The following is a 15,914-nucleotide window of genomic DNA, read 5'->3' as shown; positions in this document are numbered from 1 at the left end:
GGTTTAGGTCTTATTATTTATTCACTTATTTATTTTTAGAACAAACTATTACAATTCTCCCCCGCTTAAATTAGATTTTGTCCTCGAAATCATTCTTTACTATTCCCGACATGCCGAACAACCTTGGGTAACACAGCCAAAACCCCGAGCATACTCCAGCCTTCCCAAGGCAACCAAATTCAACCCTCGTAAGGCCCTACAACCTGAAGATGAATGAATTATTGCAACATAATCACATTTATTCAATCTAAAAATTGAAGTCTCGAGATGGTCTTGCTCCCTGATAAACGCCCATACTGATCCAAAATTGCATCCATCACATTAATTTCCCATCTGGGTGCTGGCCTCCCCTTTGGTTTATTTCAACTGGATACTGCTGAGCATATCTGGGTGCTGGCCTCCCTTTCGGTCTATTTCAAAGAGAAACTGCCGAGCATATCTGGGTGCTAGCCTGCCCTTCGGTGTATTTCAACCAGATACTGTCGAGCATATCTGGGTGTTGGCCTCCCCTTTGGTCTATTTCAACCGGATACTGCCCGTAACATCGGAACTGTTTGGAACAACATGTTATGGCCTTTTCCATAATCCTACGAACTGACCCGTCCGGGCCTAACTTATATGAATGAACGTGTGAATGATTACGACTTATTCTATAGTCTAACAACAATTTCTCACACTATCTGGCTGCTAGTGAATGCTATGACTATCCTGCAGTCTTATAGCACTTCCCACACTTGGCCGCTAGTAAATGCTATGGCTATCCCACAGTCTTACATAACTTTCCATTCTATCCCAATCGCCGATTACCATTCCGAACACATCCAACGTCGAACACACCCGATCTAACATTCAAAACCGAACTCATGTCCTGACTGGAATCCCCAACCTGATTCCCTGATGTGACATCCCCAAAATCTCGGCCAGAAAAGACCAATTTTCATTTATGCTTTTAAAATAATTTCAGAGTAAATCATTTTGATTGGAAAGAGTTGCGGAATTTGTTCCCAAAAACAAAGTATGATAAAATAATATTTACCAAAGCATTTCATAAAGAAATGTATTTTCATTATATAATCAAAACTCGGGATGTCATGTTCTGATACAGACCATAAAGCATAAACGATAACATTACAAGTCGTTCAAAAAAATATATACATATACAGACTTGTGAACAAAACAACTTGATGATTCATCCATCTTATGCCCTTGCGCCAGTTCCTATAATACAAATGAAACTGAGTGGGTCAGGCTTGGGAGACTGGTGAGCAAATAGGGTTTTCAACCCACAATAAGTAATTAACTTTATTTTCATTAACCAACAATAACCCAATTACCCATTCCCGTTATTCTCAGTTTATGTCCCTAAAACAACTAACACAAGGAACCTAGTCTAAGAATATTTCATCGAGGTGACAACACATGCATTCGGGGGTTTCCCAGCAATATTTGTCAAATAAGGCAACCATGAGGGGGATGGAGTACAGCGAATGAACACCCAAGTTCATTAACACCTACAGGTGGCAAGACTACTAGCATTCCACAGGACTGCCTAGAAAAGTCTGTGGTCATCATCTAAACTCCGCTAGATGACCGAATCCAAAACAACATCGAGGCCTCTCATCTGTTTATCACACATCAACTATCTACCCATGTTCTACCCAACATATTAGTAGATAAAAATATATATTTTTATACATAGTTTAAAACCTGTATAGCATTTTCATTCAATACATATTCCAACCAACAGATGAGACACATACACATAACACGTATTTCATAGAGAATAACTCATATCTATGAGATAGAAGAAAGTGAATATACATTCACACATATAACAACAAAATATACACATAACACGTATTTCGTATAAAATACTTCATAATTATGCATTAGAAGAAAGTGACTACACACTCACTTGATCAGAAGATGATCGGACAGCACTACGACTTGCAGAAGTAGTATTCTTCGGTAGATCCCGAAGATCTTCACAAAAACCGGGCTCCTTGCGGGCAGAGCTTCGGATCAGGAACTGCACTTCTCGGGATCTTCGGGGCTTCGAGACTTGCTTCGGGGCTCGGGAATAATACCCGGGCTTCGGGATATGATTGGCACACAAAACGATGCAAAACTTAGAGACAAAGGAAGAAAATGGAAAAAGAAATCGGCAGCCTCGCATGCCCTTATATAGGGGCTGAACCTCGCATTAGGCTGGGCATAATGCTCCGGTACGCGGGGCGTACGCTTCAGATCGTCACTGCATGCGTCATCGGAGCGCTCGAGTGCGAGGCGGGTCACGCTTCGTTGTACGCTGGGAGTAGTTTGGATAGGATCAGCGACTCCTTCGGATAAGCTTTGGTATGCGTGCCACGATTTTCAAAAATTCATAACTTTCGTATACAAGCTCCATTTTCAACGTTCTTTATATCCACACGTAGGTAAGACTAAGCCCTACAACTTTCGTTTAGACTCCGTTAGCTAATTTTGACTTTATTTTTATTATTTATTTTTAGTAGGCCGCGACAGGAAAACTCCATTATAAATTCATAACTTCTTCATTCGACGTCCGTTTTTGCCTATCTTTTTATCGTTTCACTACTATTAACGAGATCTTCGATTCTCGTTTAGATTGTTTCGGCTAAAAACCGCTCGGTCTCAAATCGAGTATTCGGGCTGCATACTATTAAGTCGAAACTTCGAAAAATCATAACTTCCTCATACGAAGTCAGATTTGGACGATCTTTTTATGCACGCTCTTGGTTTAACGAACTCTACAAATTTCGGTTAGATCACTAAGGCTGAATATCGCTCTAAAGTAAATTCCACTTTTTACGTCATTCAGCGTTGCTGGTTCTGTCGCGAAAGTTCGACAGGTCATAACTTCTTCGTTATAACTCAGATTTAGGCATTCTTTATATATTCGGAAACCTCGTTTCAACTACTACAACATTATCCATAGATATCCTCTTTATGTAACATTTTATTTTGACACTTATTTTTATTCTTAATTACATTAAGACACACAATTAAGCACAAAAAACGTAATACTCAAATAATACACTTTTATTATTTCAAAACGGGTTACAAAGGTTAACCTAGACTGTTACATTGCTAAAAAAAATGGCAAGCCCAGAAACATGGGCGTTACAATTCTCTCCACCTTAGAATGATTTCGTCCCTGGAATCACACATCAACAAACAAATGCGGGTAGCGACTCATCATGTCACTCTCCGTCTCCTAGGTGAGATTTGGCCCATTCGTGTGTTTCCATCGGACAAGCACTAACTCGACCATCTTGCGTCGCAACTTCTTAGTCTTTCGGTCAACGATTGCCTCTGGTTCTTCAATCAACCTTTTGTACTCATCGATTCTCAACTCCGAAAGTGGAATCATGTCGGGAACTTTTCCCGTGAACTTCCTCAAATAACACACATGGAACGTGTTATGAATTCCATTCAGTTCTTCTGGTAGTTCGAGCTTGTAAGCTTGGTTCCCAATCCTCTGAAGAACTTTAAACGGTCCAATAAACCTTGGACTTAATTTCCCCTTTTACCAAATCTTATAAGTCCCTTCCACAAAGAGACTTTAAGCAAAACCGAATCTCGAACTTCAAAAGTCACCGTTCTTCGCTTCTTGTCAGCATAGCTCCTTTGACGATCCTGAGCTGCTAACATTCTTTCTCTAATTATTTTCAACTTTTCAGCGGTTTGATGGACTATTTCCGGTCCCATAAACTGCTTTTCCCCGGCCTCAAACCAATAAGACGGCGTACGAATCTTCTGTCCATACAAATCTTGATAAGGTGCCATCTTAATGCTCGAGTGGAAACTATTATTGTAGCAGAATTCTACCAAAGGTAAATGTTCATCCCAATTACCTTGGAATTCCAGGGTACATGCTCTCAGCATATCTTCAAGTGTTTGTATTGTTCGTTCACTCTGACCATCAGTCTGTGGATGGTAAGCTGTACTTAAACACAACTTGGTACCCTATTCCCCTTGTAGACTTTTCCAAAATCGTGAGGTGAAACAGCTGTCACGATCTGACACAATCGTTAACGGAACACCGTGAAGCCTCACAATTTCCTTCACGTAAGAATTCACAATCTTTTCCATAGACCATTTCTCACTGGCTGATATGAAATGCACACTCTTAGTGAATCGATCAACGACCACCCAAATCATGTCGTGACCATTCTTTGTTCTGGATAGTTTAGTGACAAAATCCATAGCAATGTCTTCCCATTTACCCATAGGCATAGGTAAAGGTTCTAAACTCCCGTATGGTTTCTGATGTTGTTTCTTGACTCTAGCACAAGTCACACACTCGGCCACATACTTTGCAACATCAAGCTTCATCGTCGGCCACCAGTAGTAGGGTTTCAGGTCCATATACATTTTAGTTCTACTAGGATGAATCGAGTACATGGTCTTGTGAGCTTCTTCCATCAGAAGATCTCTTATTCCTCCAGACTTAGGTACCCAAATCCGATCTTGGAACACCTTCAGTCTGTGGTTGTTTATACCGAATACCAACGTTTTGCCCAAGCGTTCTTCTTTTCGATCATTCTTCACAGAAGCTTCCTCTTGAACTTTCTTTATACTCTCCACAATCGTCGAGACGACTTCTATTCTCAACATTCTTGGCCTTTTTCCTTCTAGATTGACTTTCCGACTGAGAGCATCAGCAACGACATTAGCTTTACCGGGGTGGTAAAGTATCTCACAATCGTAGTCCTTAAGTAATTCTAGCCAGCTTCGTTGTCTCACATTTAATTCCTTCTGATTAAAGAGATATTGGAGACTCTTATGATCAGTGAAAAGTTTGCACTTCGTGCCATAAAGGTAATGCCTCCATATTTTCAGAGCAAAAACTACCGCTGCCAACTCCAAATCATGAGTCGGGTAGTTCTTTTCATGCTCTTTCAGCTGTTGAGATGCATACACGATCACCTTATCTCTTTGGGTCAAAACACAACCCAATCCAACACCAGAGGCATCGCTATAAACAGCGAAGTCTTCAACTCCATCGGGTAGAGAAAGTATCGGTGCCTCGCATAGCTTCTTCTTTAGCTTCTCGAATGCTTCTTTATGCTTATCACTCCAAGCATATGTAGCTCCTTTGTGGGTCAAAGTTGTTAATGGACTAGCAATCGAAGAAAATCCTTAGATAAACCTTCGGTAATATCCAGCTAATCCTAAAAAGCTTCAGATATCCGTGGGAGTTTTCGGTTGTTCCCACTTCATTACAGCTTTAATCTTTGCTGGATCAACCATTATCCCTTCTTGGTTAACCACGTGACCCAAGAATTGGACTTCTCGAATCTAAAAATCACATTTGGAGAACTTTGCATACAACTTCTCCTTCTTCAAGACTTCCAACACTTCACGCAAGTGTCTGTCATGCTCCTGTTGGCTTTTCGAGTAAATCAGAATGTCATCTATTAACACAATCACAGATTTATCTAGGAACGGATTACAAACCCTGTTCATTAAATCCGTGAATGCTGCTGGAGCATTGGTTAGTCCAAACGACATAACCAAAAACTCGTAGTGTCCATATCGTGTTCTGAATGCAGTCTTCTCTATATCATGCTCTCTTACTTTCAGCTGATGATATCCTGACCTTAGGTCGATCTTTGAAAAATAACTTGAACCTTGTAGTTGATCGAACAGGCCATCAATCCTCGGCAACGAATATCTATTCTTTATTGTTGCCCTGTTCAACTCTCTGTAATCGATGCACATTCTCATACTTTCGTCTTTCTTCTTCACGAATAACACCGAAGCTCCCCAGGGTGATGAACTAGGTCTAATGAAACCTTTGTCCAATAACTCCTGAAGTTGCATCATTAGCTCCTTCATCTCCGTCGGTGCTAGTCGGTAAGGTGCTTTTGCTATTAGCCTGGTTCCTGGTAACAAGTCTATTCTGAACTCCACTTGTCTATCAGGCGGTAATCCAGGAAGATCTTCGGGAAATACTTCCGGATAATCACACACCGCAGGAATATTTTGCATCACCTTCTTTTCCTTCTTAGCATCGATCACGAATGCTAAGTATGATGTACATCCCTTGTTCAAACACTTTATGGCTTTCATTAGGGAAATGATTCCATAATTTACTCTGCGCTTGTCCCCATATACCATAAACGAATCTTTCCCTGGTGGGTTTACTTTTACTATCTTTTTCTTGCATAAAATCTCGGCATCATTGGCGCTAAGCCAATCCATTCCCAACACGATGTCGAAACCGTTAAGTTCGATAGGCAATAATTCCTCGTGACACTTATTTCCATTCAAGTCAATTAAGATGTTTTTCATATGATGGCTAACAGGTACAAACTTGCCACTAGCAACTTCAACTAATAAAGAATTATCTAGTCTATCAACAGGCAAAGCTAGTTTTCTACCAAACTCATGCGAAATAAAGGAGTAGTTGGCTCCAGAATCAAACAAAATTTGAGTAGGTAATTCGTTTACGAGAAAGGTACCTAAAGCGACATCAGCTTCATCTTTCATAGCTTCCAGTGTCATCTGGAAGGCTCTTGCTTTCGTCTTTGGTGGAATGTTGGGTTTTGCTGCCTCTTTCTTTTTCGGACAGTCCTTCAAAATGTGCCCCACTTCGTTACATTCAAAGCACATCCTCTTGTCGGACAGACACTCATTGACATAGTGCCCAGTCTTCCCACACTTGTAGCAGGTCACATCCTCACTACATTTCCCCGATTGCTTCTTCTTGCACTTATCACACCACTTCACTTCTCCTCCCTTTCCTCCACCAAACTTTTTCGAATCATATTTCGAAAATTTTCTTTTCTTACCGGAACCAGATGTTCCCTTAAACTTTCTCTTTTCACTAACTTCAACCTTGTCAGCGGTTCTCCCATTAATCATGTTCTCAACAGACTTGGCAGCCCATATAGCAACATCTAGAGTATGTGCCTGACGTACTGGCACCTCGTACTCCCATGGGAGTCCCTTCGCATACTGGTCCACCTTTGTCAGCTCATCTGGCACGATGCGCAAGGCAAACTCCATCTTGTCTGTGAAAGCATTTGTGTATTATCTTGGCTTTTGAGCATTCTAACACTCCTAAGTGTACATGCAACCCTAAATACCTTGGATCTATGTTTTCTCTATTATACATGCAATTATGAACATCCAAGGTATTATCCTAATCTAGCATACAAAATAATGAATATAACAAGATAGAATACATACCTCTTTGATGTAGAATGTCTTCATGAAGCTTGAGTGCCTAGTGCCTCAAGTGTGACACCTCAAATGGTTACACAACACCACATACATTTGGAATAACTTGAGAGAAATCCACAACTCATGAAATCGGCTAGCCCTTCTTTTACACACACTAGTGGCCGATTTTGGTCAAGAATAAGATGCATATATAGTTAGGGTTACACCATGTAAACCCTAATTGTCATGGCCTTGCATTTCCATGATCCATGGGTACAAATACACCATGGAGCATCATATGGGTTTTAGCCCAACAAGATAATCCATGGAGCATTATCCCACTATATAAGTATGAATGATTTGCACAATCAACCCATATATTTAATTAGTCTTCTTTTGATCACTTAATTAATCCTAGATTAATTCTTGATCAATACTAATTAAATAATCTTATTATTCTTATTATTAATATACTAGAACTTATTATATATTAATAACCATAAGTGTCTTATTTCTTTCATTATAGTCTATCCAAATGCATGATGCCATGCAACCCAAATGGACCATGTCGGGTCGGGTCAAGTCTTACCAATTATAGTTATGGACTTAGACATTAATCCAACAGTCTCCCACTTGGATAAGTCTAAAACTATTATTGCGTATGACTTCAGGAACCGATCAACAATCGTAGCTCTCAAAAGCTTCTGTCGAACTTTAACCTTGTAGATGAACTCTGACCTTTGTCAATGACTTGTCCATTAGATAAGGGATCATATATTCCTCCATTCTAGATATCATATGGACTGAGACATGGATTATAATCATTCTCTCTGTCCATTTGTTGTTTCCCGATTTCTGATTTATGACGACTGAGTAATTGAACAAATGAAATCAGTCCTGGCCCGACCAAGCACTTCCATTTGTCATCATCAAATCATCGAGGGGCCCACAGATATCGCTTTTATCCCAAAGGCAAAAGGAACGGATAAACATTAACTCATATGGCTTGTTCTACTACTTGTTGAATCATACACATAGGCACGTTTTATAACACCGAGTTACCGAATGCTTTTTCGTGCAATCAATGTACAACCAACTCATAGTAACAACTCATATCTCTAGGTTTGAAGAATATAAGATATTATCGTCTAATGATCACTCGTGATAAAATCCATGAAATGATTCCAATGAGCGCGGGTTGTATCCAATACTCAGAACTTATGAGCACTCATGAGTGTTGTAGCCCTTTGTCCAACACCTTAGACCTCTACAAGCCAACCCATGACAGTCTTAGTTCATATCTACTTCCAACATATGACTAACTGTGGATGGTTTGAATAACTTAGTCATTCTGGAAGAATAACCTAGTTTATTCAGGAAGTCAAAGCATGCAAAGTGAAACACAATAATAATTGAATCCAATATGGTATCAATACCTATGAACATAAATAAAACACCTTTTATTTATCACCATATGATTACACATTATTCATTCTATACTGTTTCAGCTATCAACTTTATTCTTGAATTTAAAACTATAGTTGTCTCATGCTCCAAGCATGTACACTATGTTTTCTAAACACTAGTCATGCCATACACCAAGTATGCATACTTTGTTTGTCTATGATCTTTACTTTGTGAAATAGATCAATTGAACATAACTCCAATGATCCTCTTTTCACAGTCCCAAATCCTTACTGCAAATGCCAGAATTCCAAATTCATGCCATTTACTGAAATCTGTTAAATTCTAAACTTATATTCATTGATCCTCTTATAATAATTATGCACAAAGTCAGAGAGACTTGACAACAACCATTACAGAGCATTCCAAAGGAGATCAGCTCCTTGGAAACATCCTTCTTGCGTTAAGTTTCCTAATCTTACACAGATTGAATAATTTCTAACTTTGAAACATTTCCATATTCCATTTTGACTATCACTTCTGAACAAGAGTTGCCTCCTTACATATTATGTCAATATGGTCCTTCCAGAATTATCACTATACTTCCAACTGTCCTTGAGCAACATTTCTTTGGTAAACCTTAGATTGTCCTCGACAATTGTTTAATCCTTTTAGTCATATCCAGTTCTAAACCTTTTCCCTTCTTAATGCCCCAGGCATTTGGAAAATTTTAGAAAGGATGAATATAGCACATGTAATCGATCCTATATCTGAAGCATATGGGACACGATTCATGATGTCTCACATAAAGACTAAACCAGTCTTTTGCTATAATATTTCCATTTCTATTTGCCAAGTTCTCATAATTCAGATTATGAAAAGGGATGTCGTAATGATAATCGAATTTTAGAACGCAAATAATGGACTCATATACAAAATTTCCTTATGTTGAGCCATTCCAACATGAAATTCATATATATATATATATATATATATATATATATATATATATATATATATATATATATATATATATATCCTTGACTAAATGATTAAAACCTCACGATCTAAGCTTATAGATTTGAGATGAAGTATAATTTCCTCTCCCTTAATTATAGCAAAAAAAACTCTTTCCCAGTTGAAACTTTTGTTTTCTATAATTAACATTGCTAACTTGTAACCTTTATCATAATTATCATGCTCCAACTAACATGATGATTATTAGCATAACACATATGCTCTCACTAGCTTTGACATTTACTCAGAAATTAGCTGACTTTCTTACCAAAGTTCAGATTTCTGATACTAGATTGCTTTGATAAAACTTTATCATAATCATACACCTTATCTTAGATAGCTCACAGGTGTGTCTAAACAATTTCAGCACTATGAAAAGGGATGCCGTAATCATAGTCTCAATTGTTTAAACCATTTTTCCACTTCTCACAAGTCCATGTTAGTGTGCCGGTTAACCACACAGCTCCACTAACGACTTTGAGAATGCAAATATCACACTTGCTATCTACTTCAAATCCCCTTGGTGGAAGTGTTTCCTCACCATCATTTTCATGAATCGGAGAGAAACCTTATGACCCTTAGATTTAATGGTGTATGTGTTCTTATCCATGTGAATTGTCAAAGCCATAGTCACAAGACAAGGATAATGACAAATCCAAACTCATATGGACTGAACTCCATCTTAATTTCTTGCCATCTGGCAGCTCAAGGGCCTGTCATTGCTTCCAAGTTGTTATGCAACCAATTGAGAACTCTAAGAACTCATATGCAAAGCCAACTTTAACTGGAATGGGCATAGAATATGTCAACACGATAGATTATAAACCTCAAGTCGTGTGCTAGTGAAGAACTTCAGGTTCTATTCTTGATTAGTTCTTGAGACTTTCAAGACCTTTAAGACTCCCACTGTCCTCTTGACATATAAGACTTTCTTGTAGGTTATTCAAGAGATCGTGTCGATTCTAATCAAGACAAACACTTCACACAATTGGCCAAAGTTAGTCTTTGTTTTATCCAAAACATCACAACTTACCAATTTCAAATGTACAAGAGTAGAAAACTTTTACTCTTACATTTAACTAGTGTTAAGAAACCTTCCTATAAGATATGTCACTAACTTATAGTCTTGGAGTATGACTATAGGACTTGTTTTGCAATGAAATATGACTCATCTTCTTGATTTAACCACTTCAACAATTCATAGCTCCTCTTCTTAGCTATCAGAATGCACTTAGAGGATGAATTGTGATAAGGTCTCTAAATCATTAAGATGACCATAAAAACTGATACTAAAGTGCTCTCCCATCTTTTCAGATTTGAGAAACTTTTATCCTTCTGCCTAATTTGATTCTTCTTATTCGCTCTACCTTACATTGAAACTTTTCCCATGTTTCAGAATTATACTTTAGCCTGTAAGCATAACCATATTTACTGAGCTTTAGTAAATTATGACGAATAGTCTTATAAATCTTTTGTGGTGGACTTGACCAATGCACAAGGATGTGTACCATAGTCCTTCACTTGACTCACATATACATGTGAACAAAGGAACTAGTCTTATTTTTCCAAAGCTAAAAGTTCTCATTCATCATACTATACAACTTGTAGGATTCCAAGTTTCGGTCCAATTGAAACTTGGGTGATGAGAATCTTTCCTTATTTGGTAAATTTAGACATTACCACAAATGAAAGAATCAATTTCATATTTCCACTCTTTCTATTAAAGAAATCTTATAAGCAACAAAAAATTTTCACAGATGCCATTGTAAGGATATTTTAAAATAAATAAAATCAGAAATTTTTCCTTTTATTTTAAAACTTTGCTGAAAACTATCCTTACAGTGCAAAAGCACATGAAAACTTTGTTGTTATCTATTCCTAAGCGATATATCTTAACTCCTAAGAAGTAGCTCAAGAATGCAATCTTCAAACTACGCGATAGAAATCCATCTACGCGATCAGATTCAGCATATTCTTTCTTTAAGTTTCTTCACTTTTCTTTGATTCTTAAAACATCATCATGTGACCCAGTCACATCATATAGCAAGAATCTCATAATAGAAACTTAGCAGAGTTAGATAGTGGACTTTACCTGAAGTAGAGTCAAACTTATTGACTTTAACATCCTTAGGTAAATCTGGCAGCTTCGCAACTAATGACCCTTCCTTTGGCAATATAAACATATGGACCCTTTGATAATGGTACACGGGACTATCACAGACTTAGCTTTTCTCTTTACCATTTGGTCAACCGAGTTGACTATGGACAATCCCTTTCCATTAGGAAGAGAGAGCTTTACTGGATATCCAATGTCATCATTGTTAATGTCCATAAAGTTTTAGGAAGTTGATCTTAGCAAATAGATAAGATCATTAAGGGTCTTGTCATAGTCTGTTTCACAGGAGTCCCAAAGGAGCTCACTATGTAACTTAGAAAGTGATTGAACCACCAACTTTCTCAAGACTTTGACACCTAACTCTCCTGGCTTGTTAATATGTGACTACATCTCCAAGATGTGATCACACCTAGACCTTGCCTTGCCAATAGGGCTTGAGTGACCTTAAACTTTTCAAGAACTTGTGGGTTAGGGAGAATAATTGGAGGAGGTGAAAGAAGTATGATTTCCATGGGACATCACCTTCATTTAGGAAAGCTTGTTTCAAGAGATTTGGGAAGATCATAAATGTCTAAACCAGACATCTTTTGGGAGATATTCAAGATAGTTGATCTAAAGTCCTTAATATGACACCCAATATGAAATATTAAGGCTATGACCCAACAAACTATTTTATAACTTAGAAGAGGGATGATGTAATCCAAGCTATAAAATATTTGAAGGTAGGTGAATGACGATTCACCAATTTCCACCATGAAAAACGAAATAATAATTAGGTTTTTTTAATTGGATTTGAAACTCCTAGATCTGTTGAGATTCATTGAACTGTTCAATGGCATGTTTCAATCTCGAGTGTGCCCTTCAGGTTTTGTGACTGGGATGCCGAGGATCACAAAACAAGGTGTGAAGTAACCATGCAAATTACTTGGTACCCTTAAGTGTTTACCCCTCAATCGATGTGTCGATTAACCACACACGCTCCATCGATACTATGATAAACATTAAGTTACCCTTTGCCTACCTTGTTAAATACGAGTTAGTGTGTCGGTTAACCACACACGCTCCACTAATCGACTTAAACAAAGTGCAAAGTGTAATTTCATGGATTAGCACCTTATTCAGATTTTCCTAAGTAACTAAGATTGGGTATTTATAAAAGGTTTAGTTACTTAGTATTTATCATTAATACTTTTAATGAAGGTAGAATCATAGTCTTGTCAAACCCGTTCGGCTAACGACCCTCCACGGTCAAGGAAGCGGTGGGTGAGAGTGGACACCCATTAAATTGTCATTTTATAGGCAGTAATCTTATACCCCCCTTATAGACCGGCTTCGTGCATGAGGCCTACTAACGTTAAGACTGACTTTACTCTTATACATATATAAATATTATTAACTTATAATATTATAAAGTATAAGGGTTGAATTTTAACTTTTAAAATTCTAACGGCTAACTTGGAATTTAAGTATTCATAAGTGAAAACTTTTTCAAATTCCCAAACTTGAGGGAAAGTTTTGAAACTATTCAAAACTAATTAATTCCATAACTTATGTGTTTAAAGTAGTTTTAATCCAAAAACTCTTCAAGTTCCATAACTTGAGGACAAGTTATGGAAGACTTTTGAACTAATAAAAGAATTAACTTTTCTTTATTTTATAACTTATGGAATTAATTAAGGTTACACTTTATTTATTTATTTATTTATTTATTTATGATTCAATGAAGACTCTTGGTCCTCCATAACTTGAGGACAAGTTATGGAGTCATAAAACCATTTAATTAGAACTAGACTCTTCATTTTGTAACCTTTGCCAACTTTTATGAGTTTTATGAAACTTAAATGTGACTTTTCATATAACTTGAGGACAAGTTACAAAAACACATTTTAGAATCAACTCTTAGATTAATTTGGATTGAAAACAACTATTTCACTCAACTTTTCTATTAATCTAAGCAACTCATAAGAACAAGATAATTCAAATCAAAAATTTTCAGGTAATTAGTCTAAACCTTAAACTAATACAAAACATGAATCTATTGACAATTATCTTTGAAATTGGATTAGCATGAACATTACCACATCAAAAACAAGTTTATAAGTCCAAAAACATCTTAGGGTAATGTTCCTAGTCCAATTCCAGCCAAAAAGGTCGAATTTATGTTATCTGGGGGTCTAACTCGTCGAGTGCACAAACCAACTTAGCGAGTTGGATGCATTTTTCCTTGGACTCGGCAAGTCCATTCATGGGCTCGGTGAATCTGCTGGGCAGACAGCATCAAAACTCGATTTGTCAGCTCCTTTTGCAAGTATAAAAAGAAAACAAGCCTAGGCTCTGATACCACTGTTGGGTTTTGAGCATTCTAACACTCCTAAGTGTACATGCAACCCTAAATACCTTGGATCTATGTTTTCTCTATTATACATGCAATTATGAACATCCAAGGTATTATCCTAATCTAGCATACAAAATAATGAATATAACAAGATAGAATACATACCTCTTTGATGTAGAATGTCTTCATGAAGCTTGAGTGCCTAGTGCCTCAAGTGTGACACCTCAAATGGTTCACACAACACCAAATACATTTGGAATAAATTGAGAGAAATCCACAACTCATGAAATCGGCTAGCCCTTCTTTTACACACACTAGTGGCCGATTTTGGTCAAGAATAAGATGCATATATAGTTAGGGTTACACCATGTAAACCCGAATTGTCATGGCCTTTCATTTCCATGATCCATGGGTACAAATACACCATGGAGCATCATATGGGTTTTAGCCCAACTAGAGAATCCATGGAGCATTAGCCCACTATATAAGTATGGATGATTTGCACACTCAACCCATATATTTAATTAGTCTTCTTTTGATCACTTAGTTAATCCTAGATTAATTCTTGATCAATAATAATTAAATAATCTTATTATTCTTATTATTAATATACTAGAACTTATAATATATTAATAACCATAAGTGTCTTATTTCTCTCATTATAGTCTATCCAAATGCATGATGCCATGCAACCCATGTAACAACGTAAATTTTCAAACAAATTTTTCATTTTAAAATAAGGTGTTTTCATCCAAAACAAGGCATAAACATTCCACGTGTCATAACAGAATACAAATCATATGAATCCCAAGATCCCAAATCATCTATCAGTGTGTACAGATCATGTCGGCGCCTTCCCACGGTCCTCGCTAGTACCTGAAACACATACACAACAACTGTAAGCATAATTGCTTAGTGAGTTCCCCAAAATACAACTTACGCACATACGCCTTTCCAGGCCCTGACCTTCCGGTCCATGTGTCTCAGGGGACTTCCGTCCCTGCAGGGTAAACCTTCCGGTCCTACCCACGCCAACCTTACGGTCCACATCACAACGCCTTCCGGCCCATAACATATTCGCCTTTCGGCCCCTAACATAATGCCTTCCGGCCCACATAACATACATAGCGCGTATAACAATTAACTTATCACATATAGCACATATATCTCATATCACATCCGACCTTCCGGTCACACAGTCAAACCCTTCCGGGTACAGTATAGTGAGAAGAATCACCTCGTGAATATCGATAGCTAGCAAATCCCGAAGTCACTCGTGCTCGATCCGCTGAGCTACAATCTCCCTATAACATCATACATCTCTTATTAACACTTTTATCTTCTAAGTTTGACTATCCCTAAGAAGTCAAACATAGGTCAACTCGGTCAACGGTCAACGGTCAACTTGACCGGACTCGGCGAGTGCACAGGGCAACTCGGCGAGTCTAGACGTTTTCGCCAACTCCCAAGGATTCCCTTCTTACACGTTGAGTACTCCCCCTGACTCGACGAGTTCCACCTGGAAGAATCGCGGGGCCACCCCGACTCAACTCGCCGAGTTTCAAGAACAACTCGGCGAGTCCCAGCTTGACTCGTCCACCTGCCAAAACCTTTCCAACTCTCTGCGACTCACTGAGTCGCCCATAACTCGGTCAAGACTACACACTGGGTGGTCTCAAGGACAATCTTCAAGCGACTCGTCGAGTCTGTTCATCAGACTCGGCGAGTCCATGCCATGCACCAGCTAAAACTGGCTTTTGCGGTAAGATCCGTTCCATACATTTATAGATCTGGCCTTCCCAAGCTTATTTGTCACGTAAAGTCTCAGTCTTGGTTGCCATGCAATGCATA

The sequence above is a fragment of the Lactuca sativa genome, chromosome 4 (assembly GCF_002870075.4).
Source record: "Lactuca sativa cultivar Salinas chromosome 4, Lsat_Salinas_v11, whole genome shotgun sequence".
NCBI classification, from domain to species: Eukaryota; Viridiplantae; Streptophyta; class Magnoliopsida; order Asterales; family Asteraceae; genus Lactuca; species Lactuca sativa.
Note: the sequence above shows the minus strand (reverse complement) of the source record.